The 22,509-nt window shown below is 42.8% G+C and overlaps 1 long non-coding RNA gene across 1 annotated transcript; it reads right to left on the bottom strand.

Annotated features, from left to right (window-relative positions):
* Window positions 1-3,677: 3,677 nt before the first annotated feature.
* On the bottom strand, window positions 3,678-9,893 carry LOC139021740 (uncharacterized). Its single transcript, XR_011473544.1, has 4 exons — window positions 9,589-9,893; window positions 9,179-9,245; window positions 8,401-8,571; window positions 3,678-4,007 (listed from the first exon to the last, which is right to left on the bottom strand). It is a non-coding gene; the product is annotated as an uncharacterized lncRNA (long non-coding RNA).
* Between the last annotated feature and the right edge of the window lie 12,616 nt (window positions 9,894-22,509).

Raw genomic sequence — 22,509 nt, 5'->3', positions numbered from 1 at the left:
GGTGATGTCTGTGCTTCTGGTCCATGCATAGCATCCTGAGTAATGAGGTGCTAAGTCCTTATTAGTCTCAGGTTTGACATTCCCAGTTTGTAGTCTTTCTTAGGAGTCCCCAAAGTCCAGAACATGCAATGAATTGTCATTTTATTAATCCATGAACTTTTAATTGTGCAAGGTTTGAAACTGACAAATGGTATGAGCCACTTAGCCAGTGACAACCTGGTTAATAGCCTACCATCCCCATTTAAAAAATCAAAGTAATGTATGTACTTAACATAAAAAGTCAAATAATGCTAAAAGGTTTGGAACAAAAATGTCTGTCCCCTGTGCTCCCTTACTTGCCCCCCCACACACACATACAATCTCCAACCACCTCCCAAGCATTCTCCACTATTTCAGCGTTAGTTCTGATCTTTGCCTCCGTGTTTCTAAATAATGTGCATACTCTGCATTCTTTTTAAAAATGTATTTATTGTTTTTAGAGGAAAGAGGAGAGAGAGAAAAAAACATCAGTTAGTTGTTCTACTTATTCATGCATTCATTGGTTGCTTCTTGTATGTGTCCTGAACCCACAACCTTGGCATATGGGGACAACTGAGCTACCCAGCCAGGGCACTGCATTCATTCTTGATGAATAAACTTCATAGACGCAATCCATTGACTTCCTGGACTGATAGATGAGAGTCTTAGCTTGCATACACTCCACCTTCCCAACCTCCCTTCCTCTCATTCTAAACCAATATTTGTGTTTTTGTGATTATAGCTACATATAGATATAAATCACTCCCAAGCAAAGTAGCAAACTCTGATCCCATTGCCTTTCTTATACTTTTTTCCCCATTAATAGTTACCTCTTTTTTGTTGTTGTAGTTTCTGTTGACCCCATGGAAAGGTCTTCCCAGTTCTGTAAATAGAATTTTCCACAGTCAGATATATCTCTGTTTTCTTTTGTTTTTGTTTTTGCCTGGAGGTTTCCTCTAGGACTCTTTCTCCACTTGAGCCACTTCATCCAGTTCCAGTTGGAATCAGTTGCCCTCTGGACTTGCCACACAGCTGTTGTCCTAGACTGTCACTACCATCATCCCAGATGCCCTTTGAATCTCTCCTGTGTTGCATGTCCTATTTCCTGGAGCCATATCTTTGGGTTTCTTTGTTTATTTACTTTTGTCTTCAGAGCATACATTCAAATAACTCCTGAGTAGCATGGGAGGTAATATTTTTGAGACTTTGCAACTCTTGAAGCACCTTTATTCTACTCTCAGAATTGAGCGGGAATCTGGCCAGGTAGAAATTTCTGGGTTGAAAATCATTTTCATTTGGAATATTGAAAGCATTGCTGCATTGTCTTCTAGTTTCCAGTCTTGCTTTTGAGAACTCCCATGCAATTCTTATAACTGTTCCTTTGTTTGTGATCTGATTCTCCTCTCCCTCCTTTCTGCTTTTCTGGAAGCTTTTAGGGTCTTCTTTATATCCTGAGAGTTCTACATGTCATGGTACTGTACCTGGGGTGTGTGTGTGTGTGTGTGTGTGTGTGTGTGTGTGTGTGTGTGTGTTTGTGTGTGTAAATTCAATTTATTCTTCTGGTTTCTTTGTGCCTGGAGACTCACATGAATGTTGTGCTTTGACCTCCTGGCGACCTTCCTGAAGGCTACCTCTGCAGCTAGTACAGTTTTCCTAGCTGCTGAGTGCTGTCGCTGGCCTGTTCTATGAGGAGCCAAGTGGCAAGTTAAGTGATAGCCATGAACCCTGTGCTGCCCATGCTTTGCCCTACAGTTAACAGAGATTAGGTCCATCAGTCATAAAACTCCAGGGCACCATGGATATGCTGGCCTAGGTGAGTGGTCTCACTAAACCAGTGTACCACCTCCATACCTGTACCCAGTGGTCCTGAGAGCTGTACTCCCCAAACTATGTTCCATGTGACCCTCGTGCCCTGAGATGCAGCTTCCAAAAAGGATGCCATAGTTCAATAAGCTAGGGAAGGCTGCATTCTATAGAGCCCCCCTCTTGGAGAGCCTCAATGGAATCTGCATACTGAAGGTTCTGAGGATTTACAATAAAGTAATCTGATTAACTTGACTTAATCCAGTCTTTTCCCCCAACTATTTTACCATAAAATCATTTTAATTCAAGGAACACTTAGCGATACGCCATGAAATACTGGACTTTAGAAAATGCCATTCAACAGTACTGTAAACTCCATGAGAGCAGAAACTGTGTCAGCTTCATTTTCTGTGGTATGGCCAGGGTAGGGCCTAATACAGTGCCTGACACATAATAAACCCTTGACAATGATCTGTTGAATAAATGAATAAGTCAGTGAACGATTGATCCTTTTGCAAGTCCCTGACATCCTTAGTACTTTCTATAGTTGCAAAATATAGTGCATTAGTTATGTTGTTTTGCCAGCATTAATTCTGTGCTGTGGTCTGTTGTCATTTCCAAATGATATGTTTTTGAGGATGCAAGGAGATTTTTAGGCATTTAAAACGTGTTCCCTCTATGCACAGGGCTGTTTCCCATTAACCCAGCCATTCTGAGGCCCTCCCTTTTCCTCCTTCCCACTGTGGATTGGGCTGGAGAAGAAGCTCAAGCAAGCCCTTCCCAGTGGTTTTTCGTTTCCGTGTGGTTGGCAAAGAGCTAATGCTGGGCCGGTTGGGCAATAACGATGCTCCCGGACCTCCTTCTTGGGAAGTTGCCAGGCTCAGCCTACGTGTCCATTTTTGAGAAGAAAAGGACACCAAAAAAGGGAGTGAAATGTCCTGGAAACCCTGAGGTTTAGAAAGTATAGGATTTGGGGGGCTGTGGTGAAAGAGAGAGAGAGAGAGAGAGAAAGAGAGAGAGAGAGAATGTGAATATCTTTCTCTATATTATCCTCAAGTGCAGGAGTAATAAATTACAGCCTGAAGCCAAAGCCAGCCCCCTGCTTATTTTTATACTGCCTGTGGGGGAAGAAAACATTAAAAGAATAATATTTTGTGACAGGTGAGAATTATATGAAATTCAACACTCGTTTTCAAAGATGGAATACATAAAATCTCATTACAGATCATCAGCATTAATACATGATCACTTCAATAGATTTAAATAATAGAGGTCACTAACTTTGAACCCCATTAAGCAAAATGTCTTTCCTCAAAAAATAATTTTATTCTTCTCATTAGGAGAACTGTATTGTTTTTTAAAACTGTACTCCATTATTATATTTTGAATTTCATTAATAATAACTTCATAGAAATTGTTTTCCCTTTTGCTTTTTTATTACTAATTTAGAGAGAGAGAGAGAGAGAGAGAGAGAGAGAGAGAGACATTGATTAGTTGTTCCATTTAGTCATGCATTCTTTGTCATTGGTTGATTCTTGTATGTGCCCTGACCCAGGAGCAAACCCACAACCTTGGTGTATCGGGATGAAATCCTAACCAACTGAGCTACCTGGCCAGGGCTCTTTTGCTTTTGAAGTGCCTATGCAATAGCCTTTATTTTGCCTCTTGCCTGTAAAGCCTAACCTATTTACAGAAAAGGTTTGTAGACCCCTGTGCAAGTGGATTATCTGCTAAGTTAGAATGCCTTAAACTGTCATATGTGGCAGGGGAGATAGGCATTTAAGTGATTCATCTAGTATTCATTTAATCAACTGTTTATGGGAGCCTCCTATGTACTAGGCTCTGAGTGTACAATTGGTGGACAAACTTGCCAGGGTCCCTGCTCACAAGGAGTTTACAATCCTGAGTCAGGACATTGGAAATTCACCAGCCTCTGTGCACTTGTCTATGGGTGAGGAGTCAAAGTGACACCTGACAACTTTGGAGTTTAAATGTGTCAGCTTGTCAGTGGGTCACCTTGGCCAGGACGCAGCTGCTCGAACTCTGAGAAGTTCCGGGAGGGCGGATCAGGAAGGAGGATCAGGTGAGCACCATGAGACCAGCAGCGGAGAAGCCAAGTCCAGGAAAATCAACCAAGATAGGTTTTCTGTCATATTGGTTCAGGCAAGAGGCCAGAGAGCTGGCACCTGCAGAGGAAAAACAAGGAGGTGAGCAAGGCTGCCGGTGTTGAGGACTGTTTCACATTCTCTGCGAGGGCACAGGGATCCTCCTCTTGGGAGGCTGAGCAATTCTCAGACTTGCTCCTTCCTTTAGATCAGAATTCTCTTTTCTGATGGCTGCAGCCTCCAGAGGACTTCACAGGGGGAAGCTGGAAGTGCTCCAGGCTGCTGAAGTCTTGGCCTTTGGTCCAGGCAGCATCCATTGATGGAATGGACTACACTCTGTGCTCAGCTTGGCAGGTATCAAAACCTACTTTTGCAACGTTTTTTCAGAGAAAAACATCCCAGAGAGGCCATCTGGGTGCCTCAGTGACCACTCCTACCCCTCCCCCCCCCCCGCCCACACCGTCCATGGAATTCTGAGGCTCCAGGAACAGGGACAAAGGTCAGAAGCAGAGCACCTTCCCAGGACATCCCTGCAGCTCCCCCCTTGCCCTTCTGCTGCCAGAAACCACCCAAGAAATGGCTCCAAGGCTAGTCATAGACTTAATTCTATTTGCCTGATAAGCGCAGGTAGAATCCTGTGAGCCAGTGATGGCGAACCTATGACACGCGTGTCAAAGGTGACACGCGAACTCATTTTTTTGGTTGATTTTTCTTTGTTAAATGGCATTTAAATATATAAAATAAATATCAAAAATATAAGTCTTTGTTTTACTATGGTTGCAGATATCAAAAAATTTCTATGTGTGACATGGCACCAGAGTTAAGTTAGGGTTTTTCAAAATGCTGACACGCCGAGCTCAAAAGGTTCACTGGCTCTGCAAGTGTGAGCTCTTCTTGCTAAGCCAGGGAGCAGCCTGGCAACGTGTGAACCTAACTGGAGCCCTGGAGCTCTGGTTCTGCTACTCAGTAGCATCTCTGTCATTTGACCTTGGCAAGTGACAACTTCTTTTTTTATTTTATTTTATTTTTTTAATCTTTAATTTCTTTATTGGTTAAGGTATTACAAATGTGTTACAAATGTGTCAACTTCTTATATATGCAGAGAAGATAATAATTGTACCTGTTTAAAAGATATGTAAAAAGAAAAGTAAAAGTCCTCTTTCTGACTAATGAAGTCCTCCTCCTCACGCATACATTATTAATGCTTTGGTTCAAATACTTTCACACTTTTCCCTAGGTTTATACTGACACAGATAGGAATGAATGTATACTTATGCATATTTTTACAAACCAAAAATCATTGTATATATTGGTCTACAATTTGATTTCTATTCAACAACTTCTCACATACATGATTTCAAGTCCACATATGCAAAATATTACTCTTTTTAACCAACTGCATAATATTCTTTAATGGATACAAGGTAATTATGCAACCTACTGATGGATATTTAGTTTAGTGCAAATGTTTTTCTATTACAACAAACCTTGCTGCAAGTGGACATGCATGTTTATAAATCTGTTATTATTTCTTTAGGAGAAAATCCTGAGAGTAAAATTGCTGAATAGAAAGTACACACATTTCAAGTATACACATTTGATTCTACCAAATCCCCTTCCTCCCAAAGTTGTGCTAATTTACATTTGCAGTAATGGTGGATGAGAGCACTCATTTCTACATATTCTTCCAAGCACTGGGTTCTATTAATTTTAAAATTTTTGCTTTTCCCTGACAACAGTGAAGTTGAACATTGGCCATTTGCCTTTCTTGCATGAATTATTTGTTTATATTCCTTGCCTATCTTTCTGTTTGGGTTGTTCTTGCTTGTAGGCATGTTTTTGTACATTAAGCATGGACATCTGTTGGTGGAAAGAAAGGACACTGTGTTTTGAAGCGCCTTGGGCTAGGGGTAGTACATCTGGAGCAGGTACTGGGGTGCCAGAGGTGTGTGTTTGACATTAGGGTGTTAATCCTCTGTCATCAAATATTTTACCTGTCTATTTGCTTTCAAACTTTATCTATGCTGTCTTTTATAATGTAGGAGTTTTAAATGTTTCACTATTCAAATCTGTGTGGGTTTTTTGTTTTTTTTCTTTTCTTTCTGGCTTCTTGGTTTCCTGTCTTGCTTAAGAAGGCTTCTCCATCCTGATGTTACATAATCAATCGACTCTGTGTTCTTATAATACTTTTATGGCTCCATTTACTTACATTCATATCTTCGGCATTTCAAGAATTTTATTTGGCGTAGATAAGGAATTTCTGCTACCAGCATAGATGATGCGGTTCTGAGGTTTTCTTCTCTCATCTCTCTGAATGCATTAAGGGACCCATAATGTTTTGAGTAAAAAAAAAAAAAGATGTTTGATGTGATCCTATCAATGTACTCATTTATCTGAACACTTTTACAAGTTGTTGATACTGGTTATTAAAATAAATGTTAATTTGGTTATTCCTGTGCGATGGGACTGCAGATGCTTTTAATTTTTCTCTCCTCTCAACAGTATTTTATTATTTTTCTGCATAAATGAGTATTATTAGTACAGTGGAATGTATTTAAAAATAAAAGTATTGAGAAGAGTGCTATTAACCCAATACCTCATGTATGACCTAGACCAGTGATGGCGAACCTATGACACACGTGTCAGAGGTGACACACGAACTCATTTTTTTGGTTGATTTTTCTTTGTTAAATGGCATTTAAATATATAAAATAAATATCAAAAATATAAATCTTTGTTTTACTATGGTTGCAAATATCAAAAAATTTCTATGTGTGACACGGCACCAGAGGTGAGTTAGGGTTTTTCAAAATGCTGACACGCCGAGCTCAAAAGGTTCGCCATCACTGATAGACCCTGGCCTTGAAAAGAAACTAGCCTGTAAGCTTCTTGAGGGAAATCCCCTATTTCTTAGGGACCCCACCTTTCTCTGTACCTAGCAGGGGGCCTGACCAGCAGCCCCATGAAGAAGTGTGTGGCTCGATTGGTTAAATTCCCCCTCTAACTCCTCCCACAGAGGGTATGCCACACATGCTGGGAAAAGGTAACAATGTCAACATTAGTAAAGGCAACACAAATTTTACTTCCAGCCCAACTCATCAACACCCATGATCACTCCTAAACAGTCTTCAAAAATAATTTGAGACCAAGGGATTAGCCCTCGATATCCCAATGTTTAATTTGGATAGTGTCTTCTACCTTTTCTGTAGCTTCTGCATTTACATTCTCTGATTTGATACTTGGGCCAAATATTGATATGCAGAGAACAGGTATGACTGTGCCCACCAGTGCACTCATGGACTATATATGTCTTTTTTGATATCTGTATGTTCAGGATATTGGAGACTTCCCTTTTTAGGCACCAAGGCTTTATTTATTTGAAACATGTGAAAGGAAAATTTTCTAAAATAATATTCTGTAAAGCTTGCCTTGCTAAACAGTAGATATGGAGTGCAGTCATTTGAAATTTCCCTGGAAAAGTCCTTATAAGTATCAGTTACTTACTAGGCTCCTATTCCTGATGGCCATTGTAGCTATTGACATGTGTAAGCATATTTGCCCTTAGGGCCAAATGTCTGGTGTTGCTTTTAAAGATCTTGTTTCTAGTTTTTCTTTCTCTTGTTCCCTTGGTTGCCTATAATGTTTCTGTCAGTCAACAGTATGCCTATCTCTAGCAGACATACTCCCTGCTAATCAATTTTTTGTCATCTATGGTAGGCCAGGAAGCCAGAAAAACCAAGCATATTCTCATTATGTATAAACTAAGAAAACACATGCTCCAAGAGAAGATCTAAGGAGGTTTTACTCTGAGTAAATGATATGAGATACACCGACAAGTAATTTCTTTGGATTACTCAGAAGTCTTTGGGGATTTTCTTCCTGATTTTCACGTTGATGAAAGTGTTAGTCCTACTTTATAGATGAGGAAAGGGATGCTAGTGAGACAAGGTGACTTGGTCAGGGTCACATGGTAGCTGAGTGGCAGAACAAGCAATAAAACCTGGATGTCTTCCTCAGCGGCATGGCCCTTTCGGGTATGGCCCTAACCATGCTTTCTTGGATGACCAAGTGGCAGGAACTTGGCTGGGGCAGAACATGCTATTGCCTCTTCTGTGTTTGTCATCAAAAGAGTGGGCCAGCTGCAGAGCCTGGCCTCTCTGGGAGTTTTACCCAAACTCACAATCTACCTGGATCCCTTCTGCTAACAAAGCAGGCCTCTTCATGGTCAGAAATTAGAGCCTGGGAAACAGCTGTGTTTACTTCCAGAGGGCTAGTTTATCACTGCTGGGGCCTGGCGGGGATTGTTCAAGCTTATCTTCTCTAGATAGCCATGTGCTGAGGGCTGCACAGTTCTGACCCAGATTGAAATCAGCTGCAAAACACTAGTCCTGAACACACACACACACACACACACACGCACAACCTCCCCTCGCTCCCCCCGCAAGGCAATTTAAGCCAAATGCAACTCACTGACCGTCCTTTCCTCAATAGGCCAACTCCTTCCCAGAAGGCTGTGAACTGAGCCAAGCTGGCAGGTCAGCGAAGGTCTCAGGGCATTCTGTTGAGCCAGGACCGTTTCCTTGAGCTGGATACCTGCCTCCTGCCCCATATGCCTTGTTCTCATGTCTTTCCTGCAGGGAGATGGCTGAGTAAGAGGGCACATAGGAGAGAGATGGTGAGCATCGGGCTAGGGAACACTCAGGAACAATAGGCAGCTTTTAACCCCTGCAATTTTATGCAAACCCTGCACTATTTTATTCAGGGAACGAAGTCCTTATAAAAATGGTGGAACCTCCGTTTTTCTTTTTTAGAAATTCCATTCTGGTTGCTCCAGGTGGTAGAGAACTAACAAAAGGTTCCCGTCCCCACGGCTCTGATCTGGCCACTGCCCTTTCAGAAGCCTTTAATGTCTTCCTACAACCAGGCCCCATAAAATCCAAGCTATCATTCAAGACCCTTCATGGAATGGCCACAGCTTTATCTCCCTTCCAGCCCAGAATTACCCTCTCTCTGCTCTCAACATTCTTAGTCTTATTCTCTACCCCTTCCAGTACACTTATCACTTTTCACTGCATACTCTACTTATTTTTATGGGTCTTATCATTCCTACCCGTCTAGTCTATGAGCCCCTTTAGGGCAGGGCCTATGCTTATCTTTGTACTCTGAGTTCTTGCAACGGCGCAGGCTGTTCTGGGGTGCTCAATAACATTTGTCTAATTAAACCAGAAGCTCCCCCACACGGCTGAGTTCACCTTGACAGAGACATCAAGACATCCAATTCCCCGCTGTCCACAACAGGAAGGACATGGTCACGCCATCCTGCACAGAGAGCATGTTAGACAGAAACCTCAAAGTCATGTGGCCCAACCCTTGCATTTCTGAGATGGGGAGATTGAGCCCCAAGCACTGGGCTAGGAACAGTGGATGTTATTCATTTGAGCGGAAGTTTGGCCAGCAGACGTCACTTTCCTAAAGTCAGACAGGTAGAAGGTGGTAGACCTGGGGTTGAAATCTAGGTCTGCTTGACTCCCAAACTCAGTTTCTGTTGTATAGGGGCCCCCCAGCCTCAGCCCCTGAAAATCCAGCTGTCCTGCTGATTTCCCAGAAACAGGCTCTGGCGGACCAAGGCCCGGGAGGGATTAGGCGCTAAGGCAGGCGGTACCTGGCTCCAGTCCCGTTTGAGCTCTGTGGCCGGAGAAGCTGTTGATGAACTCGGCCTGTCCCAGGCCTGGCAGCCCAGCCACCCCAGCTGGGCCTTTTCACGGAAGACCCGTTGGGCAGGCACTAGAACAGCACACAGAGCCTTTGTCCAGAGGGCCCGGTGTTTTCCAGTGAGAAGTTTGCATTGGCCATGCTGTTGGGGCTGGAGGAAGTAGAGGCCTCCAGCCTCCTGCCCACAGGGCACTGCTCCAAGAGGGCAAAGCCTGCAGCTCCCAAGAGGGAAGAGGGCGGAGGGGAGGAGAGGGAGCTTGGGCCAAAGGGAATCCAAGGAGTAACTTGGGAGAGAAATGGCCTGGTGGTATTCAGGACAGCGGTTTAGGAACTTGAATCAGATTTTGTGTTCCTAGGCTACAGTGGGCAGTGGAAACAGCTCAGGCTGATGGGTCACTTAGGTTCAAGTCCTGCCCTTAACCAATTGTGAGGCTTTCAGCAATTTTTAAAAAATCTTTCTGAGGCTCAGTTTCCTCATCAGTCGAGTGAGGAGATAATAGGAGTATCTTGCTGGGGTTGGTGAGGATCAGACATCCTGGAGTGTGCAGGGCACACAGTAGTCACCCAGTACATGGTGGACTTTATGACTGTTTGTAAATCTGCCCTCAGTTCCAGATTTATGAATAAAAGGACAGAGCTGCAGAGAACACCGGTGATGGTGACTGAGCAAAGGAAAGGAAATCATTATGAGCAGACCCACAATAGAGGAGCTCTGCCCCAGAAACAGTTGGGGGGAAGACAATCTGTTTCCAATTAGGGAGCAGCCAATGGAAGGACTGTGAACTTTAGACTTGTTGATTCATAAATGTTTTAAATTTAGCATGTGTATGTGTGTGGTATGTGTATGTGGTGTGTGGTATATATGTGTGTGGTGCTTATGTGTGCGGTGTGTGTGTGTGTGTGTGTGTGTGGTGTATATGTGTGTGCGTGTACAGCATGTGTATAGTGTGTATGGTGTGATTTCAGTGTGATTTCACCTTATAACTTCAGCCTTGTCTTTCACCTTCAATAGTGCTGTTAAAAAACAAATGTCAACTGAGTACATTTGAAAATCAATTTGGTTTTATTAAGTGCTTCATAATCGAGCAGCTTCCCAGTTAGCAAGTAGAAGGGCTGCTCTGAGGGGTTGTGTAAAATGGAAGGCGTTTATGGGAAGGAGCTACAAACAAAATAAAAGGATTATTTTTAGAATAAGATGTGTTCTTTTGGGGAGAGGGCAAGGCAAGGGATTCTATCATAAAGATTGCCTCTTCTTTCTGGGGGGGACGATTGAGAGGGCCCACTGGACAGGTAATGGTACTTGACCAGAAAATTCCAGATTGATTGGTTAAGATTATATTTCTAGGAAAGGTTGAAATAACAGTTAGGTCAGGTATTAAATGTAGGTTTGGTATCATGGACATTCACACAAGTGAGATCTTGTGGGGCCTGTAGTTTTCTCTTTAACAGTGCTGAATAACAAAGAAAGGAAAGGAACATTTATTATGTAAATGTTTGAGTAAAAGGTTTTTTAGCCTAATTCTCCCAAAGTCTCCTAGACAAGGACAAATAAGGCTCAGAGAGGTCCCTTATCTAAGCTCAATCGTCTGGTTAATTTCAGAGGCCAACTCTATTATTGACTTGACTCTGAAGAAGAAACCCCCAAATGCAAATAGGGTCCTGTTGTGTGGGCTGATACTCAGGCAGCGTTTTTTTGTGTGGTATGTCAGCCAAATACCTGTGCTCTGTTCTGGCTTCCAGACCGGCAACTTCCTGTGTGGCACCTCACCACTCTGGTTTTATTTTTGTCAGCTCTTCCTCTCCACCAGCCCTCCCCCTAGGGAAGCAGGCTCTGTGAGAGCACAAACAGCTCAGGGGCTGTTGGGTCTGGCCCCTGGGCTGAGGCGGAAATATCAACCCTGCCTCCTCAGGCCAGGCCAGAGTGTTCCTGGGACAGCTGGAGTGTTATTCCGCACGTTCTGCCTGGGGTCTGGCACGGCTGGGGTCCCTGGAGAGCTCCAGCTTCCAGCCCTTTCTGAGGCACCTATACATTGCCACAGTCCCCCTGTTTGGTTCATTCTCTGCAAAGCCAGGCTTCAGCTACAAGCACTGAAGCCCGATTGTTGCCGATTATGTTCCTGTGCAACTGCCTGCAGACATAGTGACTGACAGACAGGCAACTGCTGGGCTAAACCAGGAAGTGAAATCCCACTGATGTCTCAGGCAAACGCCTGTACAGAAAATCAAAACAGTATCTGGCCCTTTATCCTTTCTCCAACTATCATTAACAAGCACCTACTATGTGCCTCATGCAGGGATTGGATCCCCCCCCCCCCCCCCCCGCCCTCCCCTTTCAGAAGCCTATAGTCCAGTGGGGAGCCAATATGAAAACAAAAAGCTGAGCCTGGGAGACCAGCATAAGACCAGACAGGCCTATCATACTCTGCCCTGGATCAGGGAAAACGTCTCACAGGCGGTGTTGTTTTATCCAAATCTGAAGGATCACAGAATTCAATAAGGAAAAATAATACTAATAGCAACCAAAGTATTTTGATTAATTAGGTACTTATGTCAGACATCCTGCCTAGTACTTTACAAACATTATTTCTGAACAACAGCCCTACTGAATAAGTGCTGTAATGATCCAGGTGATGTTATAGGTGAGGAAACCGAGGGTCACAGAGGATGAAGTAAACTTGCTCAAAACTAGGAAACAGAAGAGCTGGTATTCAAACCCAGTCTTGCTGATTCCCAAGCCCAGTCCTTTATACTTTTTAGTAAGTTCAAAAATTTCAATAACATAAACAGGTATGTGCTGAGAAGTCTTCCCCTCCTGGCCCCTGTATATCCTGTGTCTCCACTGCCCTTATAGTTGTAAAAGTTATATTAGTTTCTTGTATACCCTTTCAATGTTTCTTTATGTAAATATAAACAAGCCTGAATAAATATTCTTATATCTCCCTATTTCTTATAACATAAGATGGCATATATTAATACTGACTTGTAGTTAATGTAGTCTTGGAGAATTTTCCATTGGAGTACATAGAGATTGTCCCTTTTCTTTTACACAGCTGTATACCTCTCCATTTATTTTTTGCTTCGTTTGTTTTGTTTGTTTTTGGGTGTTTTTTTTTTACAGGAATATATATATATATATATATATTTTTTTTTTTTTTTAAATATATTCCATTGATTTTTTACAGAGAGGAGGGGAGATGGATAGAGAGTTAGAAACATCGATGAGAGAGAAACATCGATCGGCTGCCTCCTGCACACTCCCCACTGGGGATGTGCCCGCAACCAAGGCACATGCCCTTGACCGGAATCGAACCCAAGACCCTTCAGTCCACAGGCCGACACTCTATCCACTGAGCCAAACCAGTCAGGGCTGTTTTGTTTGTTTTTAAAAATATATTTTTTTTGACTTCAGAGAGGAAGAGAGAGGGAGAGAGAGATAGAAATATCAATGATGAGAGAGAATCATTGATTAGCTGTCTCCTGCACGCCCTCCACTGGGGACCAAGCCAGCAACCCAGGCAGTGCCCTGACCCGGGATTGATCTGTGACCTCCTGGTTCATAGGTTGATGCTCAACCACTGAACCACACCAGCCAGGCTCACTCTCCATTTGTTGATCCCAGCCTTTCAAACACAAGGCAGTTTGTCGTAGCTGGGGAGATGTGGGTGTGCTTTACTAAACTGTTTACATTTCACAGGGCACCAAGGAGCAAACGGGTGATGAGATAGCTTTATTTTTAAAAGATTTGAGAGGTAAGAAGCTGCACTCAGCATAGCTTGCCTCAACATGTGGCCACACCTGGATACTAGGACACATACACTCCCACAGTGGTGGCTGGGGAAAGCCCTTCCATGGAACAAGTTCCAACGTATCTCCGGCCTTGCTGCCTGCAGTTCTGGGCCCCTGCTTTTTACGACATCTTCCTTACGTTATGCCTGCAAAATTTTTATAGCGCTTCCTCTGCCTTGGATGCAGAAAGTGCATGTAATCGTCATGCGTCACCTTGGGCTACTTCCCCACTGATTGTGCAAGAGTTAAGACCTTTGCAGGGGGTACTTAAAGAGTTCCCAGGCCTCTAGTGTGCCCTGGGAAAGCTTGCTGGCAGGGCTGCTACTGACTCAAACACCTTTGAAAGTGAGCTAGAGTCAGCACTTCTTTTCTCTGAGATACGGGATTCTCCCAGAGGATAATAATGCCTGTGGGGATAATTTTGGTCCTTTAAAAAGATGCATTTGCTCTTAAAATCATGTGATCATGCTTGGAAAAACCTGGCTGGCTTCAAAGGGGTTGTGCGATTTCCAAGAAACCAGTCCCATCAAGTGTGCATGGCCACAGTCAAAATGCCTGTGTTGACTCAGGTTTATGGCTTTGGGACAACCACATGCATGGGTCACAGTGAACAAAGCCCACCCAACTTGGCAGTGTTGGTTCCATCTTGTTCTAGTACCTGGACATTTACCTTACCCTCCCACAGGATTCTTAAGAGACTGTCCTTATTAACAGATACCATACTGTCTCTTGCATGAAAATATGCTTAATCGTTGAAAATGGCTAAAAGCAGAGTCTTAGGACATAAGCCAACCCAGAGATCATAGTGGATGGATCACAGTCCCAGAAAGAATCTGGGAGACCTTTTAAGTCAGCCGTGGGCAAACTACGGCCCGCGGGCCGGATCCGGCCCGTTTGAAATGAATAAAACTAAAAAAAAAAAAAAGACCGTACCCTTTTATGTAATGATGTTTACTTTGAATTTATATTAGTTCACACAAACACTCCATCCATGCTTTTGTTCCGGCCCTCCGGTCCAGTTTAAGAACCCATTGTGGCCCTCGAGTCAAAAAGTTTGCCCACCCCTGTTTTAAGTTCTACCCCTTCAGAGAAGCCCAATGGCCTAAGGCCACACATCCAATTAGTAGCAGAGCTAGGACTGGATTCTGGCCCCTTGCCTTCTAACCCAGGTCCTATTCTACTATGTAAGTGCTTCCCAGTGTGTATTCCATAGATGTTAATATTATGTCAAAAAGAGTGCCATGGTCAAGTAAGTTCAGCAAACATTGGTTTAGAGAGAATTAAATGGGTTTACTTACAGTAGGATTTCTCAGAACCTTTAAAACACCATTGTTTATTGTGATCCTATAAGAGGAGAGATGATAAATCTTCCCAAATTACTTCATCCTAGAGCCCTTTTGTGGTGGAACATCTGCGGACCACACAGTAAGTCCTCACTTAACATTGTCAGTAGGTTCTGTGACTTTAAGCAAAACGATGAACAAAACCAATTTTACCATAGGCTAATTGATATAAACGAGTTATGTTCCTACAGCATATTTCTGGGCCACAAAAACATCAAACTTCTAAACAGACCCAAAACACTTCTAATATTAAATATTAAAATAAATTCGAGCTATACAAATGTAAGATAAATAGAAACAGAAGTATCTTATTTCTTTTCCTACTTGCCTGCGTATTCCAGTTCAGGGTGGCTGGGCGCCTGAGACTATCCAAGGTCTCTGTGGACAAGGCAGAGACCACCCCGGACAGAACAGGGCACACTCACACACACCTATACTCACTCACACTGTGACCGTTTAGATACACCAATTCAACTCATGGGCACATCTTTGGGACATGGGAGGGAACTAGAGCCCCCACGTAGACATGGGCAGAATGTGCCAACTCCACATACACAGAGGCCCTGGCCAGGAATTCCTTTTCCTCCCTCATCAGAGTTACAACAAAAGGATATTGAACAAAATGATGTTATTCAAGGACCTGCTGTATTTTAAAACATATATTTTTATTGATTTCAGAGAGGAAGGGAGAGGGAGAGAGAGATAGAAACATCAATGATGAGAGAGAATCATTGATCGGCTACTGCCTACACACATGCCCCCATCCCCTACTGGAGATCAAGCCCGAAACCCTGGGCATGTGTCCTGACCAGGAATTGAACCGTGACCCTCCTAGTTCATAGGTTGACACTCAACCACTGAGCCACACCAGCTAGGCTAGGAGTTGCTGTATTTTGACAGACACCATAGACCAAGCATGACAAACTTGTTGCCCACAATGAATATTTTTGCGGCCCAGCCAATATAACATAACAGTATGTAAGAAATGTTAATAAAAATTTTGTAACTTAATGTTTACAATATTCTGTTATACATAATTATTAATAACGAACTACAGTGTTCACTAATGACTGATTACTATAATCGTGTTGCATTCATTTCCCTTACGTGCCTAACGCACAGGTATACCATTTCTCTCCACTAATACTAGCCGCGAATATTTTAGCAGCCGATTGCCACATCAATTAATCTTGGACTGACTTGTTTGGTGTGCACAACAGGAAATATTTCACTTTCGGAGAACAAGAAAAATAGGTTGATTTGTGTTATGCTTATTAATTTGTGCAGTTATTCAGTGTCTGGTAAGTTACTGTTCAAGAAAAAATATTAATTTTTATTAAAATGTTCTATTATTTATGTTAATGATGACTCATTTATTTAAGCCCTTTGTATTCAGCGTGTCTCTATCGACATAAACCTACATTTCTATGAAAATTGAAGCTTTTGCTTTTTGCGGCCCACATAAACTTACACCTTGTTTATTTGGCCTGTATTAGCCTTTGAGTTTGACGTGCTTGCCATAGACTGTTTCTTCAATCTCTGACCTTCCACAGGGCTAACTTCGTTTTTATTATAAACATTTAATAAATAAATTCAAGAGTTTTAAAGATAAATTCATGGGTGATGGAGCTGTGGCCTTTGTTTAGGAAATACAGTGTATTGGGAGGCTCAGCCTCTATTTCTGCCTCATGGAGGACAACATAGTGGAAGGTAGCTGCCATACCTGACTGGAATGACTACTGTGATGTCTTACGATGGCGTTCCATTTCTTTTTAGGACCACTGTTGTCTTTAAAACCAATTTTGTTTTGTTTTGTTTCCCTGCTGTGGTTACTTTGGTTCTGTACCTGGTTTGACACACAGAGGGAAGTCAGGTGGCATTTCCTGGTAGAACACCCGCTCTGAAGGGGATGCTATATTCCAGAAGTCATCTTTTTTGGGATGTGACTCTCTTGGGTGTCTTATGAAAAAATGTTATAGACCCCTTGTGCCAGAAAATGCATATTCGTAATAAAATCTGAGGATGTTCTTTTGAAGCTCATCAGCAAATCACTGCCTAGATTCATTGCCCTGAAAAAGAACTTTCTAAAAACAAACACATACATGCACGCACACATATACAACACAAGATATGGTGGTAAGACTTTAAATTGCCCCCTCAGGAGTTATTCTCTTCTTTCTTTTGAATTCTTGGTTCTTGGGGGGCACCTTGTTGCCTGCTAGTTCCTGTGTCGATGCTGGCTTTGTCAGCTGTGTTGAAGGGCTGCCAATCATATTGCTTTAAATGCAGAATTTGGGGAGTTCCTGGAGCTGCTTTAAAATGTCAGTCCCAGTGTGCTTTCTGTTTGTTTATTTTCTGGAAGCATCCCTATTTGAAAAGAGAGAGAGAAAGAAAGAAAGAGGGAAGGCAGAAGAAAGAAAAGGAGGAAAGGAAGAGAGAGACAAATGGAATGGTGAGGGGAAGAAAAGGGGCTGAAGAACAAGATGTGTTCAGAAAACCATATGGAAAAAGGAAGGCAGCTGTACATAGTGGGAAGAGGTGCAATAGTTGTCTGTAATTTGGCTGGAGCCAGGCTCTTCCCCTCTCTGGACCTCAGTTTTTCATCTGAATTCTGAGCAACTTGGCCTCGCTAAGCCATCTCCTGGGACCTTCTTCAATCTCTGACCTTTCACAGGGCTAACTTCATTTTTATTATAAATATTTAATAATGAAAAACAGTATCTTTCTTGGCTTGCCCCTGTTCTCTTCTTATTTTCTACTACTTTTACTCCTTTTTACCAAAATAAATAGAGGTTTGATTAGTTCCCTTTATTAACTTCCTTTTCTTCCCTCTGCCCAGCTTTGACCTCTCGAGCCTGCCCTCCACCCCTGGTTGTGCTTCTTTGTAGCTCAGGCTCTCAATCACATGATCTTTCATGCCTCTTGTTTTCCAGCTTGAAGGGTCCCTGATTTCCAAACCAGGCTTCTTGGGCTCTACAACCCCGTTTGGGAGACAAGCAGAAATTGCATCTTAGACGGGAAGAGGGCACAGCAGCAGCTTATGCTCATTCAGGGCTCAATTGGAGAAAAGAGGATGAACTCTGAGAAGTGTGATGCCTAGCTAAGGACCCAGTGTTCCAGGAGAACGCAAATAAATCCTCCAGAGACACAATTGGAGGAGCTCTTCTCTACCCTGGCTCAACACAGTGAAATAGACACAGGGTGTGACAGTTTTAGTAAGCCCTGGAAAGCATCAGGGTCATGAAAAATTTGGAGGAGCTGGAGTTTTCACAGGATTAAAATTCAGGCCAGGTGCAGGAAATGTGTTAAAATTTCTGGGCTCTGGGGGGAAAGATGATCTACTGGAGTTCCTCAATCCTAATTGAGCTTGTTTCTAAATCCTAAGGTAGCTGGAGGGATTTGGTGGAGGGGAAAACAGAAAGATGTGCACCAAGAAAAGCCCTCAAAACTTGAATTGGGGAAGTAAAACCTTATTAGCCTTTCTTGGTACATACTATTTTAAAACACTGAATTTCCTTCTTTGTGCTAGCCTTCATATTACTCTATGCTCTTTACTCTAGAAAAGAGATTCTTGAAAATGTCCCCATCAACAGCTTCTAAACATCATCCAACCGCCCCCCCCCCCCCCAACCCCCTGCCCCAATCCCCCTCCTTCCTCACATCTAGGACTTTAAAATGGACTCATCTGCTAGTTAGAGGCTCTGGAGATCAGAAATGAGCTCAGATACATAACTTTTTTTTTTTAAATCAAAAGATTCAAGGTTGAGTGGCAGAAAGAATCCAGCCCTGGCCTGGGTGTCAAGAAGTCTGGACTTCCCCTATCAACATGGTCCCTAGCATGTGCAAAGCTGGGACACTGAAATCTCATTTGTATTCTGCCTCCGCTTCTAACTAGCTGTGTGGCTTTGGGCAACTCACTTAACCTCTCTGGGTCTCTGCTCCATTTGTAAAATGAAGGGTTTGGACTAGGGATCCCCACATTTCCTTTTAGCCTAAAAGCCCTATGATTACCAATGACTTGCTCAAGCCTCGTTTTCCTCCTCTTTGAAGCAGAGAGAGTGATATCTGCTGCTCTACTTCATAGGGAGGGTGTGAAAGGGCTCAGTAAGCCTTAAAACACAACACAACTGTCAGCTACCACCACGATTATTAGGATTCTTTATGCAGCTCTCTTTCTTCCGAACATGTTTCGTGTCTTTCACCATTTGGAAGATCAATTCAGTGCCTTACAGGAATTCCTACAATTCGGTCCTTGGTTTGATGAACTAGGGGGCAGGATGTCAGCTCAGGTAGATGAAGTTGCTGCAAATGACAGTAGCAGCTGAAAAATTTTCGGAAGGAAGTGGGCTAAGGCCTCCCTCGGTCTCTAGAGATGGCCTCTTCTTAACCTTTTTCAAGGGGCACAAACAGTGCCTACTAAGGAACTCATGTTCTCAAGTACAGCTTTGCCTAAAGAATTGAAAAGATCTTGGCAATCTAACAGTAATTTAAGGTGCTTATCTTTTGCTGAGCACCTGTGGGTTTCCAAGTAATTTACCCACGTTAACTCATTAGCACTCCCAACCCTACACCAGCCTTCATTCTTGCCTTTGGTATAGAGGGAGGAGATACTATCTGAGCTTGCATTCAGAGAAAGCCCCTGGGTTGGGAGTGACAGTCCCTTGGCCCACATCTGGTGGAATTCTTTCCTACCACCAGTGGCAAGCCCGCTCCTCTCTTGTCCCCCACCAAAGGACTCCAGGGGTGCTATCTCAGTGCCTTGCCCAGCATCACTGGGTGTCAGAACATAAATGGCTCCTTAAGGACTTCTTGCTGAGGCCCACTCCTTCTACAGTGTAAGAAACTGAAGCGTTCAATCAACCCAGAAGTGAAATGCCCAAAGCAGCACAACTAGTTAGGGACACAGTGAATAACTTAAGAGGCAAAAACTAGAAACTTTCCTCCACCTTCACCCACATACACCCTAACAACTAAACAACTAAACATTCTTGTGTCCCTCTAGGCATCTCAATAGTACTTAGTTCTAAGGGGTACAGGGCTCAGGGAAGACATCATGTACGTCTATCTGATCACACAGCTCAGAGTTTCCATTGCCACCTCTGAACAGTTGTCTTATCCAAGACAATGCCATGGCTCTTCCTTTCCTAAACCTAAAATGGGTCATTTTTAAGGGAAATGAAAATTGTAATTCCATCATTCTGGATAGAATGAGTTAAGGGAAAGGGCTCTCTCATTTTCTCTCATCCAACAGCTAAATTAACATACACCCCTAGGCACAAGGCTTTAGGAAACTGAAAGTTAGTAAGCAATTACAATGTGAAATGAAAGTATTCACTGTGGTCCAGAGGCCTGGGCAGTTCTACTCTCAGAATTCCCTACCCTAAGGTAGAACATAATGCCTTTGCTAAAAACACAGCTGGTTCAGGTCCATTTTTCCCCAGAATAGGCACATAATAAATATTTGTGCATTGATTAGGTGGGCAAACATTCTTTCCACTTTCCATCTTATTCTTTTTAATTTTTTATTCTTGAATGTTTAGCAAAGGTGCAGGTGGTTAGTGTTCAATACAGCTTGAAGGAATGTTGGTGATAGTGGCTGTCATCTGAATTTCCCAAACTGATTTCTAAGTAACAATGATTTTAGGTATCTTGAAAAAAGGAGAAAAAAGGTTTTATGTTTAAATAAGTTGGGGGAACATTATTTAACTTCCTACTCTGGTTCCCCAAGATTCTCAAGGCACATTAAATAGGCTGAGAAGAGTTTGGGGGGAAATACACAGTTCTAACTTTGTTAAAATAATTTCTTTCCAAGTTGATTTGATTATGGAACAGTTCCCTCCCCCATCTTTTCTGTCATATCTGTTAAAGTTCCACAAATTTATGGTCTTTGGAAAATACCTTGGGAACTACTACTTGAACCCAACTTCTAAATTTTGCTGGCAAAAACCAAAACAAAACAAAAACAGAGGTTCTAAGAGGGGTTGAACTTCTTATAGGTAGTTGGTAGGGGAGCTAGGACTAGAACCCTATTTCTTGACTGCCTGGTTCAAACTGGTCAACCACACCCAACTAGGGGGCATTTCTTAAGGTGGGTTCTGGGATGCCAGGCATTATATGTAGTCCTTAAGATAATGGGTAAAAAGGATGAGAACATTTACTCCATAATGGGTCCTTTTGGGATACTTTGCTAGAAGATAGAGGTTGTTTTAGGTGCTTTTAAAAATGGGTAATTGTATCCTACTCTTTTATGACTCCATAGTTCTTGAGGTGCCTTTCATTGCAGCCACTTATTTAATAAATGTTAAAGAACCTAGTGGGGTCAGAGGAGGTTGGTGGCAGGGAGGAAGAAGGAAAGGGTCAGGACCTGAAAAGGAGAGAGAAAAGGAAAAATGTGAATAAGGAGAGGGGTACATGAAAAATAGAACCAGAAGCCACTGATCAGTGGACGATAGTTGAGCCCTGGCAGAGAAAGGAAAGGAGGCAACTGTAGGTGACTGAAAAACAAAACAAAACTGAGTGAACAGGAAGCTTTGCTTTTAAAAAGTAAAAGTGACTCATGAGGCTAATTTGGATGCTGGCCATGCCAGGAGGGCCCTGCCAGGAGATTGGGTTGAGCACCAACTGCTGAGAAACCTAGTGAACTTGGATCAAGCTGTGTTTACTGAATGAATACAATAGATGTGCAAGGTGTCTTCTTAAGCACCACAATCATACATGAGTAAGACACAGGTCTTACCCTCAGGAAAGTGACAGTCTAACAGGAGAAAAGCTAGGACAGGGACTTTGCTAAGACAAGGAAAGGTAGAATGTGATCAGCGCCCCTAGAGGTACAAGAAGCCAATACTGCGAGGAATCAGGTGTCAGGAAGATCATATCAAGTCTTGAGGCTCTAAAAGGCCTATGTAGGAGGGCCATGAGGCATAGATAGGATTGCACCAGGCAATAGTGGGAGATAAGAGGAGAGGCATTTCAAGGCAATATGATAAGGAATCTTCAGGCGGTGGGAAAGCATATGGATTAGTGAGTGTTTGCAGCCAAGTGGGTTGCAGCCAAGGGGACATATGGACTGGGAGGGGTGTAGAAAGAAAGTTTTGAAGTCACACTGGGGGACTTTGAATGCCTGGCTTAGGTACCGATGTTCCAGGTAGTCAATGGGTAGCTAGTGAAGTGTGTGTGTGTGTGTGTGTGTGTGTGTGTGTACAGGAATAATAACATTAGAGATGATTCTCAGGCCGGGTTACTGTGCAGAAGGCGTAAGTTAGGGAAGGGGCACCTAGTAAGGGAGGATGCACTTTGGTTTTGGAGGCACCAAGGATCAATCTGAAAATCCTGCCAGAGATAGTGCCTGAGTTCTCTGACCACAGAGACCCAGAAGGTTCTGGTCATTACCTCAGGGGTTAGGAAACAAGAAAGAATGAGAGGAAAAGAACCAGGAGGAAAAGACACAAAGAACAGCCACAAGAGGTGGAGATGTCTTTCTTTCTTTTTAAAATTGAATTTATTAGGACGACATTAGTTAATACAATTATACAGGTTTCAGCGTACAGTGTGTCTCTAATAATCATCTGTATATTGTATTGTGTGTTTACCATCCAAAGTCTCTTTCCATCAACATTTAATCCCCCTTTACCCTCTTCTACCTCCCCCTACCTCCCTTTCCCTCTTGTAATCACTATACTGTTGTGTCTAAGAGGGTTTTTAAAAATTTAATTCCTTTACCTTTTTCACCCAGCCTCTCGACC

The sequence above is a fragment of the Myotis yumanensis genome, unplaced genomic scaffold (genome assembly GCF_028538775.1).
Source record: "Myotis yumanensis isolate MYYU_CA2020_CCGP unplaced genomic scaffold, mMyoYum1.0.hap1 SCAF_13, whole genome shotgun sequence".
In the NCBI taxonomy this organism is placed as follows: domain Eukaryota; kingdom Metazoa; phylum Chordata; class Mammalia; order Chiroptera; family Vespertilionidae; genus Myotis; species Myotis yumanensis.
This window is presented reverse-complemented; position numbering and strand designations above follow the sequence as displayed.